This window comes from Triturus cristatus, chromosome 1_2 (assembly GCF_964204655.1).
Source record: "Triturus cristatus chromosome 1_2, aTriCri1.1, whole genome shotgun sequence".
Taxonomy (NCBI): Eukaryota; Metazoa; Chordata; class Amphibia; order Caudata; family Salamandridae; genus Triturus; species Triturus cristatus.
The window spans coordinates 1,099,402,752-1,099,419,465 of record NC_140580.1 but is presented as its reverse complement, the minus strand read 5'-3'; the positions used below and the strand labels follow the sequence as shown (position 1 = coordinate 1,099,419,465).

Below are 16,714 nucleotides of genomic sequence, written 5' to 3'. Positions count from 1 at the left end.
GAGTTACCTTTTTTACATTTAATAAGCTGTAACTTCCAATTGGGTGCAAGTAGACAGATCGAGTTTGGTGTCTAAAGAATTGTATTTGAAAGCCTTTTAATTGTAAAGTTGGATATTTAGTCACAAGTCTGTAAATGACACTTTTAGAAAGTTGGCGTTTTCTTGTCTTAACCATTTGGTGATCGCAGTCTAGAGCTTGGTGGCTAGGCGCCACTCACCTGAAACCTAAGTTTCGCTGCAAGGAAGATATTTTGCCCTCTAACCTCCAGACTAATGTCAGAATATATAAAAGGTGATGTGGATAATTAACCCGTAGGGGAAAAGGGATAGGACAGGAAAAGGTAGGGACAGAAAAGGGAAGGATCAACACTTCATATCTGCTGCTCAATCAGCTCGGGTTCTGGACTAGCATTTTGCTTCTCTGCGAGCGGCTCCCATTATGTGCGAACATACCCTTTGAAAGAATACGGGAAGAGGTTACACTGTGACACTACAAATCAAACATCAAATACTCAACACCAATGGGAACCTATCTTGAATACTTGAACATAATATAACCCTGGAAATGGGCGTGAGTTCTGTCTTTCTCTATTGTGCACTTGTCAGTCCTTTGTGAATTATCATACAATTGGATTCAATGGGAGGGGTAGGATTGTCCATAGGGGGTCAATATTTATGGCACTTTGTATGGGGAATGAGGACCCTGTACTAAGGACGAATTGTGATAAGTGTCTTGGTGTTGCAAGGTGTACATTGTATGCCTGATAGCAGCGTACATATGGTGCATGAGGCACGGGTCACAACAGTACTTTCCCCCAAAGGCTGACTGATGGGACGAGGTTTGGCTGTGTTACGGGCATGAAAGTGCTGCACCAGGCATGGGTCATGCATGTGATTGTCTAGTTCCTAAGAACATTCCTCGGGGAGGATAATCCCTCAATTTATTCATGGCCAACTACTAGGAACGGAAGAGGCGATGGGGTTGGATATGAAGTGTGGACAAAGAGTTATAGAAGTGAGGTGTGGAACACTGGATGTCTGTGATATTCCTCAGGTAAATCCAAATTAGTGGTCACAGAGCTTACTTCTACTGAAATCTTGAACAGCCCCACATAATGAGGCTGTTGTTTTTTGGGACCTTCCATTTGTAAGTTCTTTGTCTCCAAGCATACTTGATCTCCTATAACATAGGAAGGTGAAAGATGTCTATGTTGATCTGCCTGCCGCTGTATGTGTTCTTTTGTGGCCGTTAATTGTTTTTTTGCAATGTCCCAGACGGTTTGTAGGCTCTGAAGAACAGTGTCTACTGCCGGTACCTTACGAGAAGGCTAAATGGGTAAGACCTTCTGGTGATATCCTAAGTTAAAATAAAAGGGTGACATTCCTAGTGTGGAATGGATGCTATTGTTATAGGCAAATTTCGCCAGTGGTAGTGCCCACACCCAATTACTTGTTACAGTTGACAACAAACAGTGTAGGTATTGTTCCCTGGATTGATTGATAGTTTAGTTTATCCATCAGTCTGTGGATGGTAGTCTGATGACAAATGGTGATCAAGGTTCAAAGCAATGCAGACCTCCTGCAAAAAAACTGAAATAAATTGGGGGCCCCTATCCAATGGCATGACTAAGGGCGATCCATGGGGTCTGATCACATGCTGGATAAAGGTGTCTACTAATATGGTAGAGCTCTGAAACTTTGGCAGGGGGACAAAATGGGCCATTTTAGAAACCATAGCTACGATCACTAGAATAGCAGTGTATCCTTAGGTTCGAGGGAGATCTGTGACAAAATCCATACTAATGCTGTGCCAGAGTGTAGGGGGTACTGAAATGGATTGAAGAAGGCTTGTGGGAGAAGCCTGAGAAGCTTTATTACTGACACGAGTCGAACAGGACTTTCCAAAGCTCTATCCATCTCTGAAAAGTGTTTCCCACCAAAACCATCGGGTACAAAGATATTTTGTTTTTGAACTTCAGTTAAACTTAAGTTTTGGTCTTAAGTTTATCTGAGACCAGGACTTTTGGTCTCAGTTAAACTTAAGACCAAAACTTTAATGAGACAAAATCTAACTTTGCTAATTGTAAATGGCCTTTGTGAATAACGAAAGTTGTAAAATTGGACCTTCGTCACAGTTTACCTTTGTGAATCGAGCCCATTGTGTTTGCTCAAACAGCTTGGCTTCTGGAACGGAGTTTTGCTTCTCTGCAAACACCCCCTTTGATAAAACACAGGAAGAGGTTACACTGTGACACTGTGACACTTCACACCAAATATCAATCACTGAACACCACAATGCAATTATCCCACCAACCCCCCAATACAGGGCACTCACTGTGAATTATATTCTTTCAGACTCCTAAAAGTACAACAGAGTTTTCAGAGTGCAATCACCGTGTTTTCAGGGCATTTTAAAACCCTATTCGCTGCATAGGGAGCTTGGGCCAAAAGATTTGTTCCTGTCATAGGATAACAGTCTTTAGTCCAATCTCTTAAAGTCAGTGTATGGGAAATGAGGACCCTGCACTAAGGACGACATGTCATGAGTGTCATGGTGTCGAAATATGTACATTGTATGTCTGATAGCGGGGTGCATATGGTGCATGAGGTACGGGTCACAACACTAGGTCACATGACTAGGTGTAGCTGTCAGTCGGTCTTTATGTATTCCTCACAGACAGTGAGACAAAGGGCAGATAAGTGTTGGCAGGATGGGCCACTCTCAGTTAACAAGGGGGGGGCTGTCACCTACCACACTTGCACATCTCAAAGGGTCTGCCTGATCACTCTCACAAAGGGTTTCTCACTCGTCTTGTGTAACACCAGACATGCTGGGGCAGGACAGGCAGGAAGGTGATGATTGACACCTCAGGGGGATGGAAACCTCTAGTAGTGTTTCCTTCACAGTAGGTACCAGGTATAAATATGGAACTCATATCCAAACTCTTCAGATTTCTACTGCACCTGTGCACTCTGCCAAAATGAAGGACAGCCCATCTGTAAAGTCTACCCTGCTGACCTGCTTTGCCGCCCAAGGACTGCTCTGCTGCACAAGGATAGCTGGTGCTGCACCAGGACTCTTCTGGTGGGCGCTGGCCTGTTGAATCTAGCCTGCTTGTGTCTCCCAGGACTCCATGATCTTCAAGGGACAGTCGGCTGACCTACTTATATCTGCTCCACAGGGACACAACAGACTTCTCTGCGCCACGCATCTTCAATGCTGGACCAAGCCTTGCCTCAACAGCCCCGCAAACCTAATCCAGAGTGACGCATCTCAACGCCGACAACTGGCCCAGTGCTCCGCAGGCTGCATGCAGGTCCGACACAGGGTTACGCATCACCTCGACAGCTCCGCCAGACACAGCATGGTGCACCTCGATGCAAGTCTCAGTGACGTCCCCAGCACCGACCAAGCGTGATGCCCCCCAACCTCAGCGCCGACAAATCGTTGCACAAATCTTTGCAAGCCCCAGCGGTTTTCTTGACAACATCACAGGATCTTGCAGTGCAAGCTCCTGTCAATGGTCACTGACTTTGCTGTTCAACACACCTTGGTGCAGCTCCTCAAATAGCAAGCTCCATGTCGACAGTTTCTCAACGCTGCTCAGTGGAACTTAACAGAAGAACTTTGCCTCACCCCCCCTCCCCCCCCCCCCACCGGAATTTCATATATTCTTGTTCAGCGGGCCTTACTGGGTTCCTGTAGCCGGCCCGTGAACCATCGCGGTCAGTCTGAGCTTGTGACTTTGCAACAGTTGGCGCTTTGTGCTTTTTGTTGATATTTTCACGTAAATCATCTTGGTTCTACTGATTGGATTTTTATCACTTTGATCATGTTTAACTTATTAACATTTGCTCTATTTTTCTAATTTGGTGTGGAAATGTTCTTGTGTTATGTTATCCCGTTATTACTGTTTGAATTGTTGCATACTTTACATACTGCCTCTACGTTAATCCTGAGTGCTTTGTGCCAAGCTGCCAGAGGGTTGAGCATAGGGTTATTTGGAGTTTGCTGGTGGCTTCACCCTGACAAGGATTGTGGTTGCTGTCTGAGTAGGTTTTCACCCCACCACCCCCAATCAGTAACCAATGTCTTACACTGCTGTATTTCAGAGTTTTTTGGTTCTATATTACAACTGATGAGGTCATCTTTTATTTCTCTTATGCTAAGGTATAAACAAGTATACCCTGTGGAGAAACAAATCCAACTATCTAGGTGCTGGCCCATCAGAAGCTTTTGTGAGAACCGCTAGAATCTTTTTTTTTTTGTATTGAGCAGAGCTTAGAACAATTCATTACATCATGAACAATAAAAAAAACATTTTTTTTTATTTTTCCTTGACATTAAATAAACTTCATGATAAAACATGGGGATTTCTTATATCTTTGATGCTAATTTCACAGGCCTTCCTTAAAGTGGAAAGTAAGAGTCAAACATTTGAGATAGACCTGTAGGAAAAGGAAAATGTGTTATTGGAACATGAGGACCTGGCTGGCTAGAATCCACGTGCAGGAATCACCCACCACCTGCTCCTGGCTTTTTATTTTCAGAAAATGATCTGTAATCTGCACATTCTAAGCACCTTATGCCAGTGAAAAAAGTAAAAAAATGACGGAATTCAACGAAAAAGCTACAGCGGATTTGAAGGTTTTTCCCCTATGGATTTAGAGTAAGTATAACATTTAATAATCCTATGGAAATTATTTGCATGCCTCCAGTGCTGGTTGCTCCTTCTCTCCATTGTTATCCTAGACTTCCTGATAATAAGTATTTCCAGCTGGTGTTTAGAACATTTTACCAATAGAGAGAGTGAATATAAATAAACTGAAGACTGCATTATACAATGTGGAAAGTGGAGTTTCAAAACATAGTAATTAAACTGAAACAATCTTTGTAAATAACAGCTAACGACACACATAGTAAATTAGTCACTCGTTTTATATCCAGCTGCGCATTTACTCAGAACTGTAATGTAGGATAAAAAAAAGTGTAACAATATGAGCTATAATGCAGGTTCATGTGTTACTAAAAATACTGCAACATGTCGATATACTCCAGACATAATATCCTTCAAGCGCTCAGCCGTTGCGTTGTGCTCTTTTTGTAAATGAATTGTGGTTTTTTTGTTATTAGTACGTCATATTTGTTCTCAAAATGTTCAAAATGAATATATATTCAGAGAAGTTGTTTTCCTCTCATCCATCCAACGAGAAAAATATACATACCATCAAATTGGCCATTTTTTGAGAATGAATTTGTTAATTTGGAAACAAGAAAACTGGCCGTTTTAAACATGACTGCTATCAACAAATTGCTTCTCTACTTAACCCGGTGAAGGTCCTTTTCTTGGCCTAGCGAAAGTGACCTCATACCCCATTTGACCTATATGTTCACTCAAAGACAGATGCCTACACATCAACAACACACAATCACACATTCACACACTGTATTCTGCAGGGTTATATTCTAGCTAATTGTACTCCATTTTTTATAAACTCACAAGTACCGAAAAGAATAAAGAATATTAGCGAGTAATGAATATAGGGACAATCATAGACTTAAAGACGAGAACCCTCACTCACCAGAAGGTGACATGTGTCATCATTGGGTCCCCTCTTACACACTGCAACCGCAACGTACACAGTGTGGGCTGCAACTCTCCCGTAGGAGAGGAGTGAGAGGTTATTTAATCATCCAATGGGGGTCAGAGTGAGGGGCAGAGTGCAAAAAAAGTATTTTTAATGTGTGAATTAAAACTATGTCTTGTGAAGACCAAACATTTTTAATCAGTGTCTTCACAGGATAAGCATTAAAAAACAGTGTGAAAAATAGGAGTATAGATATTCCCTATTACAAGGTCAACATGTTTCTGCCTGGATGACCTCAAAGGTTCGCGGCATTCATCAGGACCATAATATGTCACTCTGCTATTATTTAGTGCGAATAAAGTGTATTAAAAATGACCATACTTATAATAATGGACCTTATCACAACCAGCTGCAGTCTGATCTGTGTTCAGAACTAAACACCTCATCTGCTTCCCCCTCCATAAAGGTCCATTGCACTTGGATTTTGATAATTAACAGTCCTGAGTCTTTTGTTCGAGGTTACACTGTTATTCCCTATTAGTGTAATAAAAACAAGCATCTGCAATGCAATAGGTCTCGCATTCACGCGAGTTTCTGTTTTTAGTATTTTAATTCACAATGCCTTTTATTTATGTTTTAAAACCCAAAACATAAATAAAAGGCATTGTCCTTTACAATGCTAATAGCTTAAATTGGCGTGAATGCGAGACCTATTGCATTGCAAATGCTTGTTGTCATTGTAACACAGTCCGAGACAACAAAAGGCATTCTGTCATGACAATGCTATACCATTGTACTAACTGGAGCAGCGCCTACTGCTGCTGAGCTGAAAGCAGCTGCTACGGGCGCTATGAGTGGGGACTGAGCGGGGAGGGGAAGAGGGCTTTCAGTTTAAGATTGCCAGTCTGAAGCCGGGGATCCTCGAAGACCAAATGTGAACGCTTCCCTGATGTAACCCACTAAGACAAATCCAATCTGCATTATCGGTATCCCTCACTCATTATGAATGAATGAATGTACTATAGCGCTTATGCAAACCAGAGAAAAATTAAAGAAAAATGGCAATTCTTTTTAAGAATGTGTTCTCAACATAATCGGCTAGTTACATCAATAAGTTTTACGTTAGCTCTTAAGCCTACATTTTGTGTCGTAATTATTTCAGACACTACAAAAGGCAATTGTTACATTGCTGCCTTTATTTGGAATGGGGCTGGAGTGCTGCTGGGCATGCTAATACAAACAACTAATTATTTGGAGATCTTTAAATAAGGACAAAAACGTAGGTGCATACATAAATCTCCTGAAGCTTGTATTTAAACGCAATATATGCTGAAAATAAATAAAACAGCTGCTAATAATGTTAGCATTCTGTTTAGCTCAGTGTCCAGCTTCTTCCAACCTGAGCAGCAAGCGCCTCTAAATGTCGTCATTTTCCTGCAATAGTGCATGAGTTAACAGAGATAGCAGGAGTTTACTTTCTAAAATGGTGGCATGCTAGCCCCTCACAATACAAGCATAATAAAGTGAAAACTATTGGCTTTGTCAGTGCTTGCATTCTTCAAGCTATAGTGAGTCCACTGTGATTTGCCATAGCTATCTTTCTAGACTTGAATGTTTTCCCAGTGTCACAGTAATTAACTGAAATGTTAAGGTGTGTGTGATCCCGTCCCTTGGGAGCGCTCAGAGTCTGGCTGTTCTTAAAATCGATAGCTAATCGCCTTGATGTTCCAGGTTGGTGTTAGAAAGACCAGGTCACGGCCACCCCTCCATTCTGAGGGAGACCTCCTTAGGGGACGCGTGTTCAATTTACAGCATGCATGGCATTTTATATTTACCAGCATGTGAAGACACGCTTGGAGAAAAAAACCTTGTAATTACATTTTCACAGCATGTTTTCAAACTGCCGCATGTTACCAGAACAAGGTTAACATGTTCTGTGTCAAAGCATAGGTCAAGCTTATTTCAAGTCAAGCATAAGAAAGTGGATATTTATAAAACAACCTTGATTAGAGGCACGTCATGATGTTTTGAAGTGAAGACGCAAGTAGTAATTGCCACTACGGGCGAGTTTGAGCAGCCATCAACAAATTTACATTTGGGCTAAATTCAAGCTAGGGGCAAGCAAACTGTAGAGAGCAAAAACGTTTCTGCAAAAGATGGTATTTTCGTCATGACCGAAACAGCTTTTGCTTACAAAATAAACAATACGGCAGCCCCTTCCTCCCACCCCCGGCACACACACAGACCCTATTCTTCAATCCGGTTTTGAGTCTTGGCGGGACAGCATCCTTTGATTCTGGGCAAATTACTTATTTTTCCATACCTACAAATGAATGAGCCGATCTGTAATGCAACTCGCTCCTCATGTGAAGCACTCCGAAACCTTCAGGTCGAGTTTGTGCTGTATTAAAGTGCAAAATAAAACATAAAAAACAGGAGACAGAGTTTAAACGCACTCACTTGTATGGAGTGTGTGGACAAAGTTAAAGGATGTGACGTAACAGCTGGAGTAGTCCTCTTTGAGGCTGGGGAACCGGGCTGAGTTTCAGTGGGAGGCTCAACATACACAGATCCCAGTGGACGAACAAGCGCATTAATAAACTGAATTTGCAGTCTCCCCCAAAAAACAGTGTTGCTCGATTTTTTTTTTGTTTTGCGGATTTATATAGCACGAACTCCACTCGAAGGTAGCATTGCTTTAAATGAGCACCAGTTGCATTCCAGACGGACACAGAATGACAGCAAGTTTGAGCCTCCCACCAGACTCTAACCCCATTCCTTAGCGTGAAAGTTGGCCTCCCTATCCGTTACACCACACAAGGCCAGAACAGCTGTCAACAAAGCTGAGCCCGCCATGCATGGACTGCAGGGGTGGCAGGCGGGTGCGGCTACTGCTCACCCAGGGGTTCGCTGTACTGTGCGTAATACTTGGCCTCCGGCTCACAGGGCATGTATGCTTCTTTCCCAAAGTTCCAGCGCCGATGTTGGTGCTTGAGTAAGCATGCAGCTTGTGCAGCTTCTGCGAGACCTCTGAGTTTCAGATGGTCGGTTAGTGGCACCCAGGATGCCAGCACTGGGAGTATGGCGGGTTGAGTTAGCATGACACGCCATGGCCAGCAGCTGCGACGCTGGTGGGGCTATGAGGCATCAGCGGCTGTCCGTGAGTAGCACGGGGAGTGGAGAAGCATCGGTGCATGAAAGCATGTGCCGTGGTAAAACAGCGCCATTTTACCAAAAATATATGAGTGTGGAAGCCAACGAGGCGAGCTGCATGGCAATAAAAACGTGCGTTTGTACAATTACGCTGTGTAAGCGTAGGGAGACTGAAGTTAGGAAGTGCTGCTTCCGGCATAAACGGAAGTTAGGTATCGAATGAAGAGCCAATTATAAGCCCGCTAACAAAAAAAAGCTAAAGTTAACTAATGGCAAGTGGCGAGAACTTACCCAGCAATAGGCGGAGTTTCACCACGCATTTAGATTACTAGATGTCTCGGAGAGACAGTGCATGCGCGCTGCCTAGGCGAGACCTAAAAATGACAAAAAACAAAGCAAATTGGATCCCCAACCAACGAGGTGCCTCTGTGTTTCTGGCACTGATTTTACCACCTCTGTCCATGGGTTGCAACTGTGACATATATAATTCACAAAGAGTGGGACAGGGTGCAGAAAAGGAGATCCAGTAACTGTGCTCCTAAGAACACGTATCAAATACACTGAAGGGTAACTGTTCCTATAGAGATATGCTGGCCTGCTAAGCTCCGTGTAGTGTTGATAGAAGAAAAACAGAAGTTACTCATCTAAGATAGATAAGTCTCAGTTGGATAAAGTGGATAGCGGGGAAATTCCTCCAATTTAAAGAGTTGCCCTCACATCCCCATTTAGGTGTCATGCTTCATCATAGGGCATTTTTGCTCCTCGTGGGGTTGGCGCTGTAGCCCCTCACAGGCCCCGCAAAGGGCTCTTTAGCTGAGATCTTTTAAGAGGAACACCGCAGTGGTGAGTTTGGGTGTGTGGGGTCAGTGCAAGGGTGAGTTGAAAATATCGTGACAATACCCCAAATAAAGTTTATTCTTGGATCCGTCCAGTATGGTTAAAAGCAGAAAGAACTGTCAGACCTTCCACGAATGAGGAGGGTTAGTTTGGTTTTCAAAGAGTAGTGATAAAGGTCTATGGGTCGACAAGTTTCACGCCCTAGTGGTCCAAAATGGATCTTTGGCATTTCTTCAGCACCGACAAGAAAAAAGTTATATGTGCATAGAGAAACAGGGGTCAAGGAAATATATATGCCCTTTTACACAAACCTTAGTTAGGCTCGTGGTGGTGGTGTCATGGCCCAGTTATCCACAACCACCTCAAAGAAATTATACAACACCAGTCGGTGCGGGAGGAGGCATCTACGGGTGGAAGCAGGCCTATCTAAGGGTTACACTGACCCTGAAAGGTGTTTAGCACTCGCACCTGCCCACGTCTGCTGCCCCCCTGCTTCTGTTTTTCATCTATCAACACTACCAGGAGCCTAATAGGCCAGCATATCTCTATAGGAACAGTTACCCCTCAGTGTATTTGTCACAACTGTGTCCCCTGATGACCATGAAATGACATCCATTCCTCAAAGGTTATCCTAACACAAAATAAAAAATGTCTATGCTGGGCAAGACTGACTGGGACCCCAAAAGGAATTTGGACAAAGGTTCTAAAGCCTGTCAAGCTTATTGAGATTGGAGGTCCAACTTCCAAAGTCCTGGCCTTTGCAAAATCATGGGCATCTGATAAGTTCCCTCTTGACGTGCAGTCCTTAAGGTGGTAGCTCCAGCATGCACTATGTTTGTTGGGTAATGCCGAGAGGGCCATTACTTCTGAAACATGAACGCTAGATAACATATACCCTAAATTTGAAAGACCTGCCTTTTCTGAGAAACTGCAATGTTATTTTCTTTGGAAATACATTTATAAAGAAGATCTATAAACTAATTGTCGCCTTCACTAACTTTCACTAGGTGCAGTGGCAGATGCATTGGTTGTTACCCAAACAATTTTTACCAGGGGCAAGAGTTCATCTCTCCAGCTGTCAAACGTTATTGCACCACAATACACCCCGAGATCAAGCCTGTCCATGTGGAAAGGTGGAATTCTTCTCCCACAGGAAGTGCAGTCCTGAAGTGTTCCATGATGCCTACACTTGTTGCAGAGCAACTTTAGATAGCCCTCCTGTAGACCTTGCGCCATTCTCATTAGCAGTCTGCAAACGGCTTTCCCTGTTCTCTTCCTGATTGGACATATTTACTTTAGACACTTTAGACACTTGTTTCTGCAATCAGTTAATGGTAATCTTATGAGTCTCCTAGATCTTCCAACAAGCACACGCTCCATATCACTATTTCCGATCTTACTGACCGGGAACATATGGTGGATCAAGAGTCTCAAAAGACTTTTAATATTTGCACTGAAGGGGTGATCGTTGAGACACCTCTAAGGGCTCTTTATTTCATCCAGAGTGTTTTTTGTGAAAAAGGAAAGAAGGCTACTCTGGCAGTATTGACATATCTCAAGGCTAGTTCACCTCCTCTCAGAAAACTGACTCATAGATTGGGCCTTTTTTCTTACAGCATTTAGGACCATCTTCAATATGGAATCTTCGAATATTTCAAGGGATTACACTTTTGCCGTGCTCTCTCTTATTACGACCACATTAGTCTCAGCCAGGACGATGAAAAGAAGATTCTCTAACGCTCATCTCAAATTGAGTACTGGAATTGCTGAATGATTTTGGGAACTTTTTTGAAACTCAAAGAGATGATTTCAGTCAGAAGGACCAGGATGCCTGCTGTTGACTTCTCAGGAGTGGTCCCTTAATATTAACAAACTAGAGCTTTTTGACAGCTCCTACACTATTAAGGGCCTGGCCTCTGACACAGTCAGTTGCAGTGCCCACTTCTATATGTACAATATTTCTGTTATCCATTGTATAAATTGACATGGGGAGGGAGGGTCCCTATTCTGAAGCACATTGCAAGGGCTATTTGGTGATGCTACTGCCTATACAAGAAGAAAATCTTCCTTTAAAACATATATTCTGCCTCTAGAACCATGTCGCAGACTTACAATCTCATGTTCTCAAGGACAACGGTTGTTGCTCAACCATGAATTCTAGTCCTTGTCCCTCTAATGGTGTCCTTTACCACTGGATCTAGAGGTCAGGAGATGTAATCATGAGGGCCCCTTTTTTATCTGCTTGTGCCCCAATCCAGAAGTGACTGCTCTAGATGCTTTGTTCCTATATTGGTCTGCTCCCCTTCCAGATATTGTTTAATGATTTCTTGCTTCCCGAGGAGATCCATATAGGGAGATACTTTCTAGAGATAGCACTCCTGATAGCCCCTATGGGGAGGTTTCAGACATGGTTCCCCACTCTTAAGACTTTTACCGCTGACCTGCACCTCCATCTTCTTCTTTAAGATTAGTCTCCTAGAGAGGAGGGTACTCTAATATTGGTTTTGAAAAAACAGCAGTTGACCTAAATTGGCAGAAGGGCATGAAACATGTAGACTGTTGTACATGACTAAGGAACATCTAAAGTTCAATTGGTCTCTTTATTTTTATTCTTGTCATAGACCACAATTTATAAATTAAAGGGGAAGCACTGTGGTCTCTAGAGGCAATGTTATCCTTCATCACAGCCATTATCACTTCCATCTCATTTGTACTGAAACTAGGCAGACAAAAGATCTCCACCCAAGTGCCCCCATATAAGGGGCCTGCAGGACATTGCATCACCAGCCTAGCAATGAACAGAACGTAATAGTGAAGCATGCCTGGATAAAGTATTTCCATTATCATTGGAACAAAAACAAAACAATGTGATCAAGTTCTCATCCATCAATGTAGGTATGGAACTATTTGGAACATCACACCTTTGGATATATTAATCAAAACTCACCTTCCAGCTATCTGGTTGTTTTGCCCTAACATCCACTAGTGCTGTCGGGCATCTACTCACCAGTTTCTTTTGTGTTTCCACAAACATATCTCCATATTCTTCACACTTTCTATCCTTCTCGGAGGAGTCTTGTAATACTTTGGGTCATATTAACAGGGAGCTATCGCCGAATTAAGGGCACATCATCGCAGCCAAAGTTGTGATAAATTTACCTCCCCATTCACAAGCTGGTGCTAACAGCCCACAACACCAGTTTACCCGCGATAGCAGCCGCAAAAAACAACGCCACAGAGGACCCCTGCAACTATCGCTAATGAGATGCAGAGTGGGCGTTCCCGTGCCAAATGCCGCGACCACACCACACCTCAACATTCGCAACGACCAGACAGATCGAAAAAAAATAAACACAAAACAGGCTATAAGGCGCGTTAGCACCAGGAAATCTACGCCTGCTCGAACCTGGTGTTAAGTCGGACGGCAGCCAGCACCACAAAAGGGAGCACAGCCCAGGGCCACATCGGAAGTGCAACAGATGTCAAGGAGCCACTCATCATGCCGCCCGGACACCCAAGAGGGCCACAACACCCACAGACACCACCCCAGGACCCCACCCCACACCGGAAACACCCTGTCCTACCCGGACAACCACAGAGGCAGTGCAGACAAAGACAGCGGACCTCCAGGAAACACACCAGCCTCACAGATCCAACATCTGATAATGTCACCATCCACTACAGGCTGAAAGGGACAACCATCCTACGCATCCTGACCATCATCGCCTAACAGGCCTACGGCCCCAACATAGCAGACAACCAACATCCCACCCCACACCAAGCTGCTGGATGGGCTGCACCTGTTGACCCCTGGCACCCCCCAACCAACACCAGCCACATCCAAATCCCCCACACCTGTCCTGGACTTTACCATCACCCTGGTACCCCAGTCCCCATACATCCAACACAATGCGCAGGATCTGCTGGAGACCATGAAAGGACCATACACCATAGCAGGATGCACACACGTGCTGGGGGCAATCCACAGCACACATGTCCCACCTGTGCCCCCTGGTGACACAGCATACAATCACCGCAACAGGAAGCACACATCTCACATCAATGTGCAGGCAACAGCAGAACACCGTGGTACCTCCAACAATGTCACATCCAAATACCCAGCCACTATGCACGATTCCTTCACCCTCTGACAGTCCATCAGCAACCAGCCTACCCAGGATGGCAACAATGGAAATGCACAGCCCCATGGCAAGTTTCAAATGGGCACCCTACTCACCTCAACTCCACAACCATGCAACTCACAACTCTGGCAATGATCATATCACAAAATCTAAACCTACATGCACAACAACATGACCATCCACCAGACACGACAGAACAACTCACAATGGTTACCTGGCCAAGCAGTGAACATGAGGCATCAACGGTATGGCACCTCAGCCACACAACATCCGAATGTGGGGAGAGGTGGCAACCAGGCATGTGTGAAGGATACAGTAGAACCATGATTGGGAAAGTACACAATGCCAAGAGTGGCAGAGATGTGCTGGACAGACCGCAGTATGCAGAACACACCCATATCCATGGCGACACACACCTCTGGTGTATGGAGTCTAGTGGACAGTGGATGCAACCATTTAACCACAGCCAGTGGGGGACCCTGCGGAAATGCTGCCTGTTACGCCCCCCCCAGCATGACCGGAGTGGGCTGACCCAGCGTACGCCACCCCAGCGTAGTGATGTGAATAAAAAGCACAGAGCCCTGGGTGTGGTCCTCTTGCGGAAAGCACAACGTCTCTGCCAGGGAGTCGCCTCTCACTCTGCCACGAGGCCGTCCTCATGAGCAGAGTTGCCTGTGATGCCATGCGCCTGCCGGATCCCGGCACGCTAGACCACGAACCCGTCAGGCCCACCCCTGCACAGCCAGGCCACACTGATCACCTGCCAACACCGGTGTGTGTCAAGGAGGGCCCACCACATGCCGGCGTAAGCTCGAAGCCCAAGGCCCGCGATCTTGGCAGCCTCCTCAGTCCATCACTACCTCCACGACACAGGCCCGCTTTAGTCCTTTCTCGTTGATAAACTCTACTGCCGCCTTTGGACTACTCTTCGGCCCAGTTGGTCACATGTGCAAAAATGTGTCCAGATTCATGAATGGCAGTGACCCCAATTCTGGGCCAGCGGCCGCAGCACCAGACACACCCTGATCAGTGAGGCATAGCTCCATATGGGCGATTTGTGACACGTGGTGCCACTAACCCTGTTCAACGCCAGCCTGCAACACGTGGTGCCACTAACGCTGTTCAACGCCAGCCTGCGACACGTGGATGAGTGACCAGGACTACCCTACAGACCAGTAGGTCCCACATCTAGCATCTTGGCGCAAATCCGAATGGCAGAGTCCACACCAGTGGTTGCTCAGAGAGGAGTAGAAGGAAGATACGGCTCAGTCCGGACGTAAGCCGGGTCACAGTCACGGAGGTGAGCGAACACTAGGCCTGGGCTAAAATTCCGTTCCGCTTGCGGAAATTGCTATAATTTGACATTTTCGCGCACCGCGGAGAGCGTGAAAATGTCAAAATTTCCGCAATCCGCATTTTACCGGAAATTTTTTGCTTGCTCGTGCTGTAAAATAATACATTCTCGCGTGCGCACGGTCGCCTTATCTGAATCCCCGCGTTCGCCGACAAGTTTTCCTGATCTGGTCACGTTCTCCACGAGATGTTGGATTGTTGGTAGCCATTTGCGCTGTCTCACGACAGTTCGCCCCCGCAGTAACGTCATTCGTCGCGCGATCACGTCTTTCTTCTCGCGATCATGCACCGCGAGACAAGTGAAAACAAGATGGAGGCGCCAGCGAGCAACCGCATGGGTAAGTTGGCAAGCCGCTACCACGCAGAAAATACCGCGAACGGGCGGGTAAAAAACTTCCGCATCTTCGCGATATTTCCGCGTGTTTGCGGAAATTTTTAACATTTTCGCGATAATTTGCGAAAGTGAATTTCGCAAATTCCGCCCACCCCTAGCGAACACGTGGTGCCACTGAACCTGAACTACGCAGGCTGGTGGGGCCATCCAACCTATGCTGGCAACACTCAGTGAATGGCCCGTGCTGACCTCTGCCTCCGGCCTACACTGCGGTCCAGTAGGTCACAGACTCTTAATTTTGCATTGGCTGAGTTCATATCAGCATACCAGCATCATCGCAGACTGAATCCCCTCTCAGCCCCGGTGCCACTAAGTCTGGTCCCCGACAATCATGGACACTCTCTGGTCTAACTTTGGTGGTGTCTGAGTCTATGGACCAGGGGGCAGTTTTCATCCTCATGTAGCTGATACCCAATTGTAGGGGTGGGCGGAATTTGCGAAAGCGACTTTCGCAAATTATCGTGAAAATGTTACAAATCTCCACAAACACGCGGAAATATCGCGAAGATGCAGAAGTTTTTTTCCCGCCCGTTCGCGGTATTTTCTGCGTGTTCGCGGCTCGCCAACTTACCCATGCGGTTGCTTGCGGGCGCAGCCATCTTGTTTTCACTCTTCTTGCGGTACATGATCGCGAGAAGAAAGACGTGATCGCGCGACGCATGACGTTACTGCGGGCGCGAGACAGCGCAAATGGCTACCAACAATCCAACATCTCGTGGAGAACGCGACCGGATCGGGAAAACTTGTCGGCGAACGCGGGGATTCAGGTAAGGCGATCGCACGCGCGCGAGAATATATTATTTTACAGCGCAAGCAAGAACCAAATTATCGCTAAGCTGCGGAATGCGGAAATTTTGACATTTTCGCGCTCTCCGTGGAACGCGAAAATGTCAAATTATCGCAATTTCCGCGAGGGGAACGGAAATTTAGCCCAGGCCTACCGAATTGGTGGTGGCAACGAGGCTGTCACATTCCACTCCTCCATTTGAGGCTTCCAGAAGTCACCGTCCCATGGCTGGGTGCCTGTGCCAGCCGCTGTGCATCCAGGGGCCACTAACTCTGTACTAGTCAGGTCCGGGACCCCTTCTCTTGAGAAATTGGATGGCCCCTGAAGCGTTGGCCTTGGGGTCATCAACGCCATTTCTCTGTGGCCCTGTGCTTTAAGCAGCCTCTGGGCCCAAGAGTGTCCCAGCAGGACTCACACACCAAATCGAGTCCTGACCGGCCCGGACGTGGCATCACCGCA

The 16,714-nt window shown here is 45.7% G+C and overlaps 1 long non-coding RNA gene across 3 annotated transcripts in view; it reads right to left on the bottom strand.

Moving 5' to 3' along the window:
- LOC146868744 (uncharacterized) overlaps window positions 1-16,714 on the bottom strand; it is a 183,271-nt gene that overhangs the window by 143,135 nt on the left and 23,422 nt on the right. The window contains exon 4 of one of the 3 annotated variants that reach the window (XR_014966405.1): window positions 2,141-2,218. The exons of the other annotated variants lie outside the window; for them this stretch is intronic. This is a non-coding gene — a long non-coding RNA (uncharacterized LOC146868744). The remainder of the gene's footprint in view (window positions 1-2,140; window positions 2,219-16,714) is intronic. 3 annotated transcript variants of the gene reach the window in all.